The 16,239-nt window shown below is 40.0% G+C and overlaps 1 protein-coding gene across 23 annotated transcripts in view; it reads right to left on the bottom strand.

The window, feature by feature from the left end:
• The window catches only part of NRCAM (neuronal cell adhesion molecule), a 318,724-nt gene that overhangs the window by 152,197 nt on the left and 150,288 nt on the right, over nt 1-16,239 (bottom strand). For all 23 annotated transcript variants that reach the window (XM_027539638.1, XM_027539648.1, XM_027539626.1 and 20 more), the window contains one exon: nt 14,472-14,549. The gene's annotated coding sequence lies outside the window, so the exon portion shown is untranslated. The remainder of the gene's footprint in view (nt 1-14,471; nt 14,550-16,239) is intronic.

The following is a 16,239-nucleotide window of genomic DNA, read 5'->3' as shown; positions in this document are numbered from 1 at the left end:
CTGAGACAGGACGTGGTGAAAGGAGCAGGTCAGAGAACCACACGCGCTTCCCTGGTTGAGGCATGCAGGCCAGGCCAAGTTGATAATAAAGGGACCGGGCAAACTTTTGCATCAGATCTAGTTTTACAACCTAGAATTTCTTAATTTTCTAATTTATTGTAACTTTGATAATGGTGCTGATTTCGTGGCACTGAATGGTTTTATGAATCAACAGTAGCTCAGTTATGAAAAAGAATGTTCTTAAATTCACATACTTTTGAGCAAAATGTAATACTATTAACTCAGTAACAGAAAATCTTTTTAAGAAGTAAATTGTGTTTTACTTTACACTGTATTCAGGAAACAAAATTTTACCTATATTGAATGCCTATTTCTATAGAATGAGGTTTCAAAGACTCATAAATTCTCATTAAAAATAATTACTGAGATGAAATAATGCCATTTGCAAGCAACATGAATGGACCTAGAGATCTTCATGCTAAGTGAGGTCTGTCATACAGAGAAAGACAAACACTATATGATATCTCTTATATGTGGAATCTAAAATACGACACAGATGAACTTATCTATGAAACAGAAACAGACTCATGGACACAGAAAACAGACTTGTGGCTGCCAAGGGGGAGGGGGAGAGGGAGGGACGGATTTGGAGTTTGGGGTTAGCAGATTCAGACTATTAAACATAGAATGGATAGACAAAAAGCTCCTACTGTTGTTTATCCATATAAACATACATGAATATGTGTCTATGTATAGCATATATAGAGTTTATAAATACAGCACAGGGAACTATATTTGGTATACTGTGATAAACCATATAGAAAAGAATATGAAAAATAATGTATTATATATATATGTATAACTGAATCACTTTGCTGTATAGCAGATGTTAACACATCACTGTAAATCAATTATACTTCAATAAAATAAATGTTTAAAACATAATCTTTATAAAAAGAAAATTGCATAATGCTTCCCATATCCTATAAATAAAGGTAAACACATAATTACAACGAAGAAGTATACAAGGCACAGCTATGTAATGCCAAGAAAAGAAAGGATAATTTTGATAAGAAAATTAATTTAAATTGTAAATGAACTATCTAACATTATTGGCACAGAATTCTATATAATTTGAACAATTCAAAAAGAGTGCTATTGTATATCCTAACAAACATTTCCCATTCCTTTTATCAGGAAGAAAATTACTGACAGATGATAAAGGTAATTTCATTGCAGATGCCAAATGATATTATATGCCAGCTATATTCAAAACAATGCAAGTAAGATAAGGAAAAAAAAGAGGGTTTTTTCTTTCCACAGACAACATTTAGAGAAATTAAATTAAGTGTTAGATAGTTATCCAGAAAATTGATTCTATGGCCCACATGTATGACCAATATGACTTACAAGACAATAGGAACAAGAGAAGAACTGGTAACAGGCACCTGAGGGGTCGTTAGCAACAAAAGACTGCAGTGGTTGAGCTACAGAAGGAAGCAAGAAGGGTGACTCCATGGCATGAACATATGACCACTTAATAGCCCACCCCATGTTTTTGGGATAAATGAAAAGAGTACCAAGTCAGGTTTGGGATTTTTTTTCTGCTTAAACTATACATAAGAAGTAGAAGGGAAATTAGATAATTTTTCCATTTTTTAAAAACTACAATTCTTTTTGATTGATTACATAAAAGATGGATGGAAAGTGCGAAGAGTCTTAAGAAAACACCTAGGAGCTCAAAAGAAAAATGTATGACTACATATTATGATTTTGACATTTAAAATTATGTTTTAGGGCATTAATTATGCCAGAATGTGTCCATAAGTACACGTGAATTTCCTCTGTAGCCAATGCATCGCATTAGGACCGTATTTCCGAGACTTGTGATTCATCTTAACACATGCCCCAGGGTTAAGTTGCCTTTCATCTAGAAATCAGAAAGAATTATTAAAATGGAAATATTTCATGTAAATACCACCCCAATCATTTGGCATGTGTCTAAGTGGTCACCCTTTACAAACGGTGACTACAGGACAAAACAAAGAAACATCATGAACATAACAACAACGGGAACAAAACCATGGAACTCTTTCCCCGACACTGGACTCAAATCTGTACGCTCAGTAATAATGACATATTATCCCATATTACTGCTTCAGAACTGTTTCCAGTGACCCTGGGGAATGCTTTGCACAGTTTTCCTTCATTTTTGCCCTTGGCAAAATTTCCTTTGTCCAGATCAGCCTTTGAGAAAGTCATTTCAGTCTGAGTTGTATACATTCTAGGTCTGTGGGTTAATAACAGTTTTTGACCTTTTGGTTTCTATGGCCAGTTCATCTCTTGGTAGTGATTAATGGTGTTAATTCTCCTCACATGTGGCCCATGGGCAACTACCCATGTTCTTTCTTCAAAAAAACAGTGTATTCATTCTGAGGACAGCCTGGGAAGATCAGGTATCGCTGCTGCCAGCCCTCTGAGGCCCAAGGCTGTGCCTCACCTAGGGCAGAGATGGCTCAGTTAAGACCGTCTTCATGGAATCTTGGGACAAAAACTCCACTACATTTAATCCAAACCATGAAAGGCAAGGGGCTGCCATTCTGCAGCATCTACTGTTCTCTACTCACCAGCACATAGCCTCTCTCCTCATTCGGGGATCTCAGTTCTAATGCATCTACCACAGAGACTTTCCTAATGGCTTTCCTCACCTTCAATTTGCTTTCATTAAATTTTCCTAAAGTTCCGACGCCAAATTAACCTTCTTGAAACAATGGTGGTCACACTTCACTTCTCACTCATGAACTTAATGGATTCATAACTGAACATAATTCAAACTCAGTACAGTACATTTACCATCAGACATATATCAGATGCAATATAATCACAATGGAATCATCTACCTTCCTTTCAAAAGCATCTCATCTGTATTTTCTATTCTGATCAATAGCACCACCATCACCCAGTCACTAAAGCCAGAGGTCAGGACTTGCTTTTCCTCATTTCTTCACTCCTTTGTTGGGCAGGTCCACTCAAATATACCATAATCTGTCTCCTCTGCTAGGACCCTGTGTCAGGCTCTCTAGCTTCTTCTCACTTCTTACTAGTTTCCAGCTTTCAACATCACCTGTCTATTCCATATACAGTTGACCGGGTACTTATTGTAAAGTGAAGTTGCTCAGTCGTGTCCGACTCTTTGTGACCCCATGGACTGTAACCTACCAGGCTACTCTGTCCATGGGATTTTCCAGGCAAGAGTACTGGAGTGGGTTGCCATTTCCTTCTCTTCCCAACCCAGCAATCGAACCCAGGTCTCCCGCATTGCAGGCAGACGCTTTACCATCTGAGTCACCCAGGAAGCCACTTATTGTAAACTAAGATCTAAACATGTGACTCCCTTACTCCAAATCCTTAAGTGGAATCCCACAACCTACCCCAAACTCCTGGCTCCCACCAGCCTTCATGGCACCTCCAACTTCCCCACCTTCAACCAAACCAAGCATTCCAAATGTACCCACCACCAGGCTTCTAGTGGTATCTACTCTCCTTGGAATGTCCTTCTCCACATCTGCCTAGAAGACATCTATTCAACTTTGATGTTCCTTTTCTAGGATTTTCCTGATGCCATCATGGAGAGTTGTCATATTTGCCTTTACATCACCCTATACCTTTATATTGGAGAAGGCAATGGCACCCCACTCCAGAACTCTTGCCTGGAAAATCCCATGGCCGGAGGAGCCTGGTAGGCTACAGTCCATGGGGTCACTAGGAGTCGGACACGACTGAGTGACTTCACTTTCACTTTTCACTTTCCTGCATTGGAGAAGGAAATGGCAACCCACTCCAGTGTTCTTGTCTGGAGAATCCCAGGGACGGGGGAGCCTGTTGGGCTGCCGTCTATGGGGTCCCACAGAGTCGGACACGACTGAAGTGACTTAGCAGCAGCAGTAGCAGCAGCATACCTTTATATATACATATACACTCATATATATATATGTATATGTATATCTTATTTTTACCCTTTTGGGACTAATTACACTATATTAAAATAATTGTGCTGTATACATGTCATGTATAGTATAGCTTGCCTGCTACTCTGAGTATGTCTGAAACACAGCAGCTCATGGATGAGTGAATAAATGTTTATCCATTCACACAAAAAAGAAAAGCACAAATAGCTGTCCAAAGCCACTTTCAACCACATCTTAGGTCTACTTTTTGCATTAAATTGGTTAACTTATTTTGTCCTTTGGCTGTGCAAATGCCATGCTTATCTCCCTTTCCCCTCAAGACTGCCATTTCCCCGACTGTAATGTCTACCATTTTCAATTTAGTGTGTCTGAACTAGTTTCAGAATCATTCTTCCTTCAATGATCAGTTCAAGTTCAAAGCAGCCATAAACCTTAGTCAGCCTCTCAGTATGTAAAGGTCACCACTCCTTTGAACTCCCAGGACACTTTCAGCCTATTTCACACATTTAACAGCCTATTTCACACATTTCAAACACATTTAATGCTACTCCATGCTTTCTTTACATGTGCATATCTAGTACATACATGAGTACGTGAGTGGTTGATTTATACGTATGTCACTAAAGAGTATGAGCTATGGAAGGGCCAGAGTCATATCTTACAATCAGTCAGTTCAGTTGCTCAGTCATGTCTGACTCTTTGCGACAACACAGACTACATTTTCAGAACTCACAACTCCCTATACATAAGAAACGATCAACAATCTTTAATAATAAAGATGGTTATCCTACAGGCACTAAACATAGGTCTCATAAGTTAGTATTTCATTTGTTAATGAAACCCAAATAACTTCAGAATAAACTTTAATTTATTGGTGAAATATTGGTGAAATTCTAGGTTCAAGTATGGGCAGCGGTCTCATGAGTCATTCTGTGGTGATTGCACACTACTTGTGCAAAGTTGTGTTTGACTATCAGTTGAGGGAAATCTGTTTACATAAAAAAGTTTTCCCATTGCTTCCCCTTTATATCTTTCCATGTTTCTTCTGTGTGTTTTGAATCAAGTCACTTACATTTCAATAATAAAAATAATTTGGACAGAATCAGCAAGTCCACTGTAAGACAGACAGTTGAAATCTACTTCCTCATTGAACTTCGGGGTTGTTCTACGGATGAAAAACCCTAGTGTCCAAAGGTTTTTTGTTTGTTTGTTTTTCGGAAAAGTGAAAATTTTATTTCATGTATTTGCCATAAAGCTGCTCCGGGTAGCCAACAACTATCAGCAACACATGGAGAGACCCAGAGAGAAAATTTGGGGTGAGGTTCTCTCTAGGGAGGACTTCTGGTTTGGGTATATAACAAGAATTCATTCAACTCTACAAATATTTACAGAGCATGTGTTTATTTTTTTCCTACTCCTCTAGGTAAGAAAGCTTCCTATTATTTTGCACAATAAATCAGTTTGAAGACCTTTTTTATAATAAAGAAAGCATATCTATAGTTGAATTCTCTCCAAGAGGGAAATATTACATAATGAAGAAATACAGGACACTTAGAACTTAGACCAATACCTTTTCCAGGTCATTTGAAGAATTTTAATATGGTAGTTCTGTCTAGCTATATTTGTCTAATTCTATTTCTCATATTTCTTTGCCCCAGGCAACAAAACCAGTTAAGAAACTACATTAATGCCATGTTCTCTATGCTTACTGACAAGAATTTGCAGGACCCGTTTTCTCTGGACCCCCTCCCCATGTGGATTGTTCTCTGCCTTCCACCCTCTCCTTTCATAACCTGTTCCTATGGCCTTCTCTTCACTGGGCTAACAGCTTCTGTCAGCAAGGCTTTTATTCAGTACAGTATCAAAAGCTTTGCAGAAAAACGGATTAATCATGTTCGCCACTTCTCTTTGTTTACCCCTTCAATTCTTGCAGAATTCAAGCTAACCAGGAAAATGTATGTCTAATCACAAATGTGAACTCTCTCTTAGGCAGTTATTTGGTGCATTTCTCTTTTAAACATATCATATCATTAAAGATTCTCTGAAAATCACATGAGTTTTCCCAAATACGTCTTCCATATCAAATATGCATTACAATGATTTAAATGCATATTTCTGCGTACCTCAAGTTCCAAGGGAGTAGCTTATGTGTGCCTGCCAAGAAAATAATTCAGTATTTTACTTTTTTCCCCACAAGTATTCCTTGTGAGGCACACATAACACTAAGCATTTTTAAGTAATTGTAAATTGGGGGTCTAGATATAATTCATCAAATAATAGAAGTCATGTATTCTATGAACATTCCAAAGTAGATCTTTCAATGGTCTTGTCACTGCTAAATCTTCTACATGGAATTAAGGAATCTTCACTCAAGTCCTGTTCTTGAAAATATAAGAATGTCATTCTTCACCCTTAATTTCATGCCAGTTGTTAAATAGGATTTTGGTGATTCTACTATCTCTTTATATAATAGTTACATACATGAATTCTCTAATATATTAAAGTTCCTTCTTCTTCAGAGTGAACTTTTCACTTTTTTAAGAAAAAATAATTATTTTTTCTGAATAGCCTTGTTGGTCTCCTGTTAAAATGTTATAGTTGGAGCCTCAAGACACAGCAGCAACACCATCAAACCACCACCACTGAATCACTTCTCTTATGTTCAGACCTTTCCTCACTAGTTTTGAACATGGTTTTCTCATCATTTTTGCCATCTTCCTGAAGATTCTGGAGTCAGGGAAGTTTTAGAAGTGGCAATAGAATTTTTATGACTCACATAACAAGTACAAGATAGTAAACAAATAAAAACTCTCAAAAATGTATCTCTATCAAACCATCAGCCAAGCAAAACCCCATCAAGATGAGCCTTTTTGGAAACAAGCTATGAAAAAAATTATGTGGTTTAATGGAAATTCATAATACAGGGAGAAATGTCACAACCCTGAATGAAGCCAACTGGAAACAGAATTACCCTGGCTGGGTTGATGGGAATCCCTGCCTCTGGGAAGAGTAGATTTCCAACTGAGATGCCAAGTTCACCAAATGTCTAATGGGCAGTCTATCTGCATAGCTCTTCCTGTATTATTCAAGTGAAAGCTGCACTCCCTAAGTATTTTCTGCTTTTTTTTCTTTACACAAATGTTGAGAAGAACAAAACTCAAAGTCAGGACAGGATCACCCACAAGATGGATGGTATCCAGGGTTTACACTTAGCTGGACAGCTAGTCTTTTATAAGCTTCATGGCTTATAGAATCCCTGCTAGATTTAACATACAACACATCTGCCAGAGAATATTCCTGCAAAAAAAATCTGCTAGATCTGTGGTTTTATTTACAAAGGTGCGGGTGTGAACCACATACCCAGAAGACCCATGTGCAAATGAGCCCATGTGGGCAACGAAGAACCAGTGACAAGGCACATCCCATGTGCCTCAGGTGCATTCTCAGCTTCAGGAGGCATCGCAGGAACACATTAATCAACACATTCAAGGAATGCATTAATCAACAGAGCCACGTCGGCTGGCATGCCCCATTGTTTAACCGTGCTTGCTAACGAACGCACAGCAGCAATATCAATGTGAATTTCCACCATGCTGCAAGAAACAAAACCCTTTTCAGGACTGGCCCCATGCACCATATCCTACTCAATTCGTTCAATAGAAATCGTTCTTTCCTGGATGCATACTAGTTTATGGACTCACTTTCTGCAACAGTCAACCATAAACAAAGGCGCTTTACAGACCAGCTAAGTTTGACAAAAGCTATAGAAATGCCTTCTGCAGATATGAAAACTTGAATCCTTCCAAGAGCTTTTCTTTTTTCCCTTGCCTTAAAAAATGAATTACTGTTGTGAAAGGCAAAATAAACCACAACAAAGCAAAGCGAAAAAAAAAAAAAAGTCCCAGCATCTATTTGTGTCTGCACTCAGATGTGACGGCAGCATACTGCATCCACAGCAGGGGCGTGAGCCTGGCCTCCTGCTCCACACTGGGCTTCATTTTCCTCCTGGGTGGTTCCCTAGATAACCCTCTGTCAGGATCTGACCCCCTCCAGAAGCAGCCAGGGATGAAATGTCCAGATGCTGGGAAGAAGGGATATGATAAAAACGCCCTCAGAATCTGGGCACACAAGCCTACTTTTGTTCAGAGTTCTGTGCACCTGAGCACTGAAGGCTTTCCACTACTATCAACACTCAGAGGGCCTCGCTCAGTAGGTTAGGGTGCACTAAGTTCAATAAATATTGATTTTGATCAGGAGAACCCTGAACATAAAGATCATGATTTGGAATAAGTAAGGGAGGCCATTTACAATGATCTTTTTGAATTAACTTACCTCCAGGGGCAGAGTTATTTCAGCAGAGGTTGTACTGTTGGAAGCAAGGGTCACAGGGCAGTGGCTCCCCTCCCTGGTGGCACAATTCCAGTCATTCAATGAGCCCCCAAATGAAAGTCTGTGTCCCTCTGATGGAGCCTTTTCTCATCACCAACTTTAATTCAGGTGACTCTACAAATCATGTAAAAGCTACAAGCCCAAAGTGCAGCAGGTAAAACAAAGTTGAGCCAGTAAGAATCTGTAAAGATCACCACACAGCCCTTTGGTGTATAATGCTAAGTCACTACATGCCTCCTGTACTGAAGTGACAGACGATTTCCTACCTCCAATTTCAAAGCAGATCTTTCTCCCTCTGGACCACAGTAGGAGGAGAGGGGAGGAACATGTACAAGTTGCAGAATTCCTTCTACAGACTACTAGCCCTAACTGCTGCTGCCAGAAGACGATTCCACCTTTCTCATTACTTGCTCACCCACCTCCCACTATCTTCCAAAAGAGGATGCTGATGTCTTTTGTCAGATGCCTTTCCACAGTTTTTCCTGAGATAACTACCAAACTGAGCAGCTTGAGCAGTGGGAGGCAGATAAGGTGGGTTTCCAAAGAAAAATGGTTGTGTCTCGTAAGAATCATAAGGATGAGTTGCAAGGGGCAGAACGGACTTAATCATCAAAGGCATCTCAATCATGGATGTCGCAATGACTCAGAAAAATATGAGGACGTGTATTATAACTCAACCTCCCTAAAGAAACGCTGTCTATGAGATTTAGTATGTTTTCATCTGACCCCAGGTCACAGAATGTTACTCAGACTCCACATAGAAATGAACAGCTGAGCACTACTCTGGGATGGAAGGACAGAACCTCCACTCATCTCAATTGGTTTCTGGGAATGCTGCCATTTCTTAGTGAGCAGTAATTCCACAAAGAAGTTTGCCAGTACAACCAGGCAGGGACAGTCTATGTTCAACAATGTTTTAGGAGATCTTGTCACTGAGTGGAAAGCTGGAGTTTGCCCTCATCATAAGTCAAGGGAAGAAGGAGGAAGTTAATAAGTACTAGAAAAGATCATTCCAGTTTTCTAGCTGATTAAATACCTAATCAATTTTAACTGGTATAAAACCCTAAAGAGGTGAATACCCTTTGCTTAGATACAAGCTGGAATCAAGATTGCCAGGAGAAATATCAATAGCCTCAGATATGCAGAGGACACCACCCTTACGGCAGAAAGTGAAGAAGAACTAAAGAGCCTCTTTATGAAAGTGAAAGAGGAGAGTGAAAAAGTTGGCTTAAAGATCAACATTCAGAAAACTAAGATCATGGCCTCCGGTCCCATCATTTCATGGCAAATAGATGGGGAAATAGTGGAAACAGTGGTTGACTTTATTTTGGGGGGGCTCCAAAATCACTGCAAATGGTGACTGCAGCCATGAAATTAAAAGACGCTTACTCCTTGGAAGCAAAGTTATGACCAACCTAGACAGCATATTAAAAAGCAGAGACATTACTTTTGTCAACAAAGGTCCGTCTAGTCAAGGCTTTGGTTTCTTCAGTAGTCATGTATAGATGTGAGAGTTGGACTATAAAAAAAGCTGAGTGCTGAAGGATTGATGCTTTTAAACTGTGGTGTTGGAGAAGACTCTTGAGAGTCCCTTGGACTGCAAAGAGATCCATTGAGTCCATCTTAAAGGACATTAGTCCTGGGTATTCATTGGAAGGACTGATGTTGAAGCTGAAACTCCAATACTTTGGCCACCTGATGCAAAAGCTGACTGATTTGAAAAGACCCTGATTCTGGGAAAGACTGAGGGCAGGAGAAGAAGGGGACAACAGAGGATGAGATGGTTAGATGGCATCACTGACTCAATGGACATGAGTTTGGGTAAACTCCGGGAGTTGGTGATGGACAGGGAGTCCTGTCGTGCTGCAGTTCATGGGGTTGCAAAGAGTTGGACACGACTGAGTGATTGAACTGAACTGAACTTGGCTTTGGTGGTTTTCCCAGGTGGCTCAATGATAAAGAATCAGTCTGTCAGTGCAAGAGACTTAGGTTCGATCCCTGGGTCAGGAAGATCCCCTGGAGGAAGAAATGGGAACCCATTCTAGTATTCTTGCCTAGAGAATCCCATGGACAGAGGAACCTGGAGGGCTACAGTCCATGGGGTCACAAAGAATCGGACACGACTGAAGTGACTTAGCATACAGGCACTTGGCTTTGGTAAATTCTGGGCTTTCCAGGGTAACTGCTTTTATTAATGAGCTTTTCATCTTTAGTTTCATAGGCAAGTATTCCTTTTGTGGATGATGTTTGTCTCCTAGGTTTGTCTGGCATCAAGTTAATGTGAAACAAAACTTATCAGCCTTAAAATAACTCTGGAGGACAAAATCCTAATGGATCTCTTTATTGTTGAATAGTATCAAAAACAGTACTACCAGCTGGACTCTGCAAGTAAATATTGATTCACATTTACAGGTCAACTTAATTATAAGATAAAGTCTTTTTATTGTTAACAGTTTTATTATTATCTACTCAGAATATAACTACCATTCTCCCAAGACATCTACATCATTTTAAAAAGTTAGTACCACGAGTCCAACGGAAAGAACAAGTTCCAAACCATCAACCAAAACAATCATTTAATAACTCCAATAACTGTCAGATTTTTCCTCTTCTGCTGCTTACCCAGAGGGAACATGCCATAAGGCATAGCATGAGAGTAATCCTTCTTCAGATTCATTATGGTTATGATAGGACCAAACTTCCACAAATGCAGCCAGAGCAGAAAACCAATATTCAGAGTGATTTGGGGGGGGTATTCCCTTTGCAACTGTGGGTGCTTACTGAAATTCCACCACTAACTGTTCTGCGTTTTAGCTCAAAATTTTCAAGCCAGGCAGAAGGCAGATCTTCCTTGCAGAGAACTTATTCATTAATGTTATGATGAACGCAAATGCACTTTTTATATGCAACCAGACTTGGGTAGAGAGGGGAGTGGGGAGAGGGATGTGGGGTGGGGCTTCAAGAACCATGGCTCTGACTGCCCACGTCTTTCGGATACCACAGCCCACTGGTGAACGTGGGAAAGGCTACTGAAAACTGTAAGTAGCTACAAAAACACTTTCTATTCTAATGTCAGAGGCCGAATTCTTGAATAGCCTGGGGACGTTCTGAATACAAGTGTGCTTTAGAGTTTTGGGAAGTTTCAGGGAGTCTTTGTGAGGCAAGGGAAAGACATGGGAAGACACACAGCATTTAGTTTCCACCAGATGAAATCCTCCACAAAGATAAAGCGAGATATTCTTGTGGCTCTACTAGTGCCTGATGACTGAAAAGTTCACTGCTGTCAGCAGACAAACGAGCAGCCAAGAAGACCTCTGAGAAGAATGTACTGCAAAAGGTAGAATGTGAACTTTAAACTCTGTCTAAAAGACAGAATTTTGAAGTCAAGTTACTCTCCTGCATTGACTGAATGAGAAAATAATGTAACCAGCCAGGAAAACTTCCCTGGGAACCAGCTTACTGAGCCCACTAACACCTTACAAGGGCACAGGGCGGTCCTTCCTGGCAGCCCCTCTGCTTGCCTCATCTCTGCACATTTCCCCCTTTTACTAGAAATCACCATTTACAAACAAACTCCTGGCCTTGTGGTCTTCCTACCTCTCCTAAGTATCACACAGTGTGTTATTTACAGAAGAACTTGCCCAGAGCTTACTGCTGGTGCTGGGGTTTTATTGGTAGGCCACTTACTACTGAGACATGAAGACAAGAGTGCAGCCATTCAGGAAAAGGACCAATAACAGCTTTGGGCGAAACAGGCCTTGGAAGCTAAAGAAGAAAGGCTCGTGGGGCTTCAGGCCCAGAGACATAAACCAGGCTCGCTGGAGTAAATTTTACCCCTGTTACACTCACAAGTATAGCTAATGGCCATAAGACTCAACTATAAACTTAAACCTTATCTAGTCCAGTGCTTTCTTGCAGGATATTCTCACACACTCCTTTCTCCTCACAGAAGTACACCCTACACCTGATAGCCACCATGGAGCCACCTGCTGCTGATCAAGAAGTCTGAGCATTTCTGGAAATTATCAGTGATAATGAGACAAGCTCCCCCGCCTCTTATTATAAAAGCAACTCGCCCCTTCTACTCAGGGAGCTGGTACTTTTCCCCACCTTCTCCTTCGTGCACAAGCCATCTCTTTTAGTAAAAAGCTTTGCTGGCCTAAGAGTCCTGTGGAAGTGAAACTCATTTCTATGATATTGCTGTCTAAGGATGTGGAAAGGGCACACTAACACCACCATTACTGCAAATTCCTAGTTTTTAACAACTGCGATTCAGTGTAAGCAGACTTCCTTCCATGTCCCTGCCAGAATGGAGAGGTAGCTTACACCGCCTCACCTGGCAGGTGTCTTTATTTTATGATTTATGGACAGTCATTGGAGGGGGTGTGTCTGGGTATATCAAAACTTTATAAAATGAGTCAGTTTACATTAATGAGGGAGCTTCCCATTAAAAGGGTGATTTATACAAAATTAAGCCTTTTTGATATTGTTCATAATTACCTAACTCAGCAATGTTGCTGCTGCTGCTGCTAAGTCGCTTCAGTCGTATCCGACTCTGTGCGACCCGAGACGGCAGCCCACCAGGCTCCCCCGTCCCTGGGATTCTCCAGGCAAGAACACTGGAGTGGGTTGCTATTTCCTTCTCCAATACATGAAAGTGAAAAGTGAAAGTGAAGTTGCTCAGTCATGTCCGACTCATAGCGACCGCATGGACTGCAGCCTACCAGGCTCCTCCGTCCATGGGATTTTCCAGGCAAGAGTACTGGAGGGGGGTGTCATTGCCTTCTCTGGCAATGTTGCTAGTCCTTACTAATTTTCACTTTTTGAGAACTCTCCAAGCAGAACAAAGCCTGTGCTATTTGATTCATAAAGTAACCTGCTTAATTTTCAGGCTACTGATCTGGGGATTTCTGGTGGGCTTCTGAAACATCACAAAAACTAATTAGTCACATGTATTTAGTCTGAAAACACAACGGAAGCAAATTCAATGGAGGCACTAATCATTTCCTCTGAAATACAAAATAATATATGGATGAATCAATTTCAGACTTCTCAAGGACAAGGGACAGTATCTTGGAAAATTTTACAACCTCAAAATCTTGCATACAATATCCATAAATTCCATGGGAGTTTATTTGTTAAATAAAGCCTATAAGGTAGAGAACTAAATGCTGAACAATCACACTCTCAGAAATTCCTTAAGAAAGCTGTTATTGGGTGAGGTACAGTTCTCTGAACTGTGTCCCAGATCATTAAATAAGATATTTTTCATCAAAGTCAATGGCCTTTGAGAAGAAGGCATCATTGGCCTGGCAGAGTCAGTTCTAGAACTGATAATTCTAAATGATATAAATCAGACTGAAGTGAGCAGTGTGGATGGGAAAGGGATTTACAAAGCAGAAAGAGTATCAGAGTAACATTAAAACTTTTTTTTTTTTAAGATTTTTTAGATGTGGACCCTTTTTAAAGTCTTTGTTGAATTTGTAACAATGTTTCTGTTTTATGCTTTGGTATTTTGGCCATGAAGCACGTGGGATCTTAGTTCCCTGACCAGGGACAGAACCCACACCGCCGGAACTAGACGGTGAAGTCTTAACCACTGAACCCCCAGGAAGTCCCACATTAAAACTTCATAAGCAGACTTGACTTGGGTATTATTTGGACTTCACGGTGAGACACACAAAAATCATGTACGAATAATATGTTCTCAGGAGATTTTTGATAGATGACTGCATCAAAAAGAAAACTTTTCTTATAAATAATTCCTTTTAAATCTTTAATTCCATCAGAAACATATAGTTTACCAGCAGTGCCTTTATTCTGCTGTCTACTTTCTAAACTTGATATGATTCATGATTTAGTAACACAAAAATCTTATTACTGTGAACAGATGCAAAGGGCTGGTTTTCTTCCCTGTGTATTTGATCCATTTTTCTTGACATGCAGTATGATTCATGTTTTTGCAGCCATATCCCTACTCTCTGTTTTTCATCATACTCCCTGGATGGACAGTATTCAGTATGGCAATAATATTACACAATCACATCATTTTATGGTATAATTCCCATTTTGAACCAGTAACTAATTTAAACCTTTCAGAAGATAAACTCCTACCTTTGAAGAAGATCTTCCTATCTGAAGAAATTGTTCTTCCTTTGACTTCTTTAAACGAAAAGTCTTCTTAGCATTCCTCTGTGGGTTGAAGAGTGGGGAGAGTGTTAACAAGACATTCGTCATCCATCACCACAGTCAATGCATTAACTCCAACTACTCTGATGGGAAACACAATTACAGGGGAAGCCCTGCATGGAAAGACAAATTATGTATAGATTTGCCAAAACACATCTTTGCTGGTTTCAATCAAAAGTGACATCAGAGAAGTGACCAAAGCTCTGGTGACCATACCCTCAATGGATCCCAATCAAAGCATCATGTCTGTGCCTTTTCAGTTTATGGGAATGGAGGGGATACGGAAAATGCATGCATACAGTGCGGCTACAATACTTCCTCGTTGTGGGATGACGATGACTGAAATGTTTTATTTAGTAGAGCAGGAAATCTTCTATGTTTGAAAGGCCTCAAGATCTCAAGTGTTAGTCATTTTAGTCACTCAGTCACGTTCGACTCTTCACAACCCCATGGACAGTAGCCCTCCAGGCTTCTCTGTCCATAGAATTCTCCAGGCAAGAATACTGGAGTGGGTTGCCATTCCCTTCTCCAGGGGATCATCCTGACCCTGGGTCTCCCACAATGCAGGCAGATTCTTTACCATGTGAGCCACAATATGAGCTGTGTGACTGAATATGGTACCACTTTCTGGGCCTCCGCTTTTGTCTTTACTAGGATTTTAGAGAATATAAGAGCATCTACTAATCAGCAAGCTTCAAACTTTATGAGCATCAGAATCATCTGGGTAGCTGGCTACACTTTAAATTCTTAAGCTGCCAGAATCAAAGAGGGTCATAAAGAGATAATAGGAGCAGTCCAGAGCAGAGAAGACCCACCTGGGCTTTGACAAAGGGCCAGCTATGGACAATCCAGAGCCTGACCATCTTCAAGTCTCCTCTCCTCATCCTGAATGTTCCCAATGTTCCCTTTGCAAATATTCCAGCTGAGAAGTAGCCAGCAAAGGACAGTGCAGACGGGAGGAAAACAATCACAGCTGAGTACATTAGGTCTCTCTCTCTTTTTTTTAAGACAACCAATTCAGGGACATCCATGGTTTTCTAAAAGAGAATCTGTGGCTTTTTGGACTTTGGACTTTTGAAAACAGAAGTCATACTATCAACCTCTGAAAAACCTTTCAGAGAAGAGACACAAGTGTCAATTCAGGAATTCCTGGCTTAACTCAAATATGAAGACAACTATGAATCACAAAATGATTCTCTTACCAAAATAAAAAGATGTGTCATCGTCTCAGATGTTGTAGTTTAGGCACGTGTTATAAAATATCTTCTGTGTTCAACTGCAAAAAGCTTTATGTTAATTACATGTAAAACCATTCATCTGATTTTCATTGGCTCTGATGCAATGGTATTTTATCAGGACAAAATGTTAATGGTGCAGAGGTTAGTAATTCTTTCTTGAAATTAAAATCAATTTAGGATAGACGAGGTTTTCTTTCTTTGTCATTTAGTTCCCACTTATAAAATCTCTACAAGTGTGTAGGAAAGAGTCTACAAGTATTTGAAGCTATGTCTATAATAATAATTCAACCAAACATTGAATATTTGATATGCATCTGTCAAAAGACTGGATAAATATAAATAAGAAGATAAGAATTAAATACGACATGTTTCATACATGAGAGATCTTAGTCCACGTACTGATGGGAAAACCAGAACTACCATCAGTCACCATAAAATGCAATATTTATAGAACA

This window comes from Bos indicus x Bos taurus, chromosome 4 (assembly GCF_003369695.1).
Source record: "Bos indicus x Bos taurus breed Angus x Brahman F1 hybrid chromosome 4, Bos_hybrid_MaternalHap_v2.0, whole genome shotgun sequence".
NCBI lineage: Eukaryota > Metazoa > Chordata > Mammalia > Artiodactyla > Bovidae > Bos > Bos indicus x Bos taurus.
Note: the sequence above shows the minus strand (reverse complement) of the source record. Positions and strands in the feature narration are given on the sequence as shown.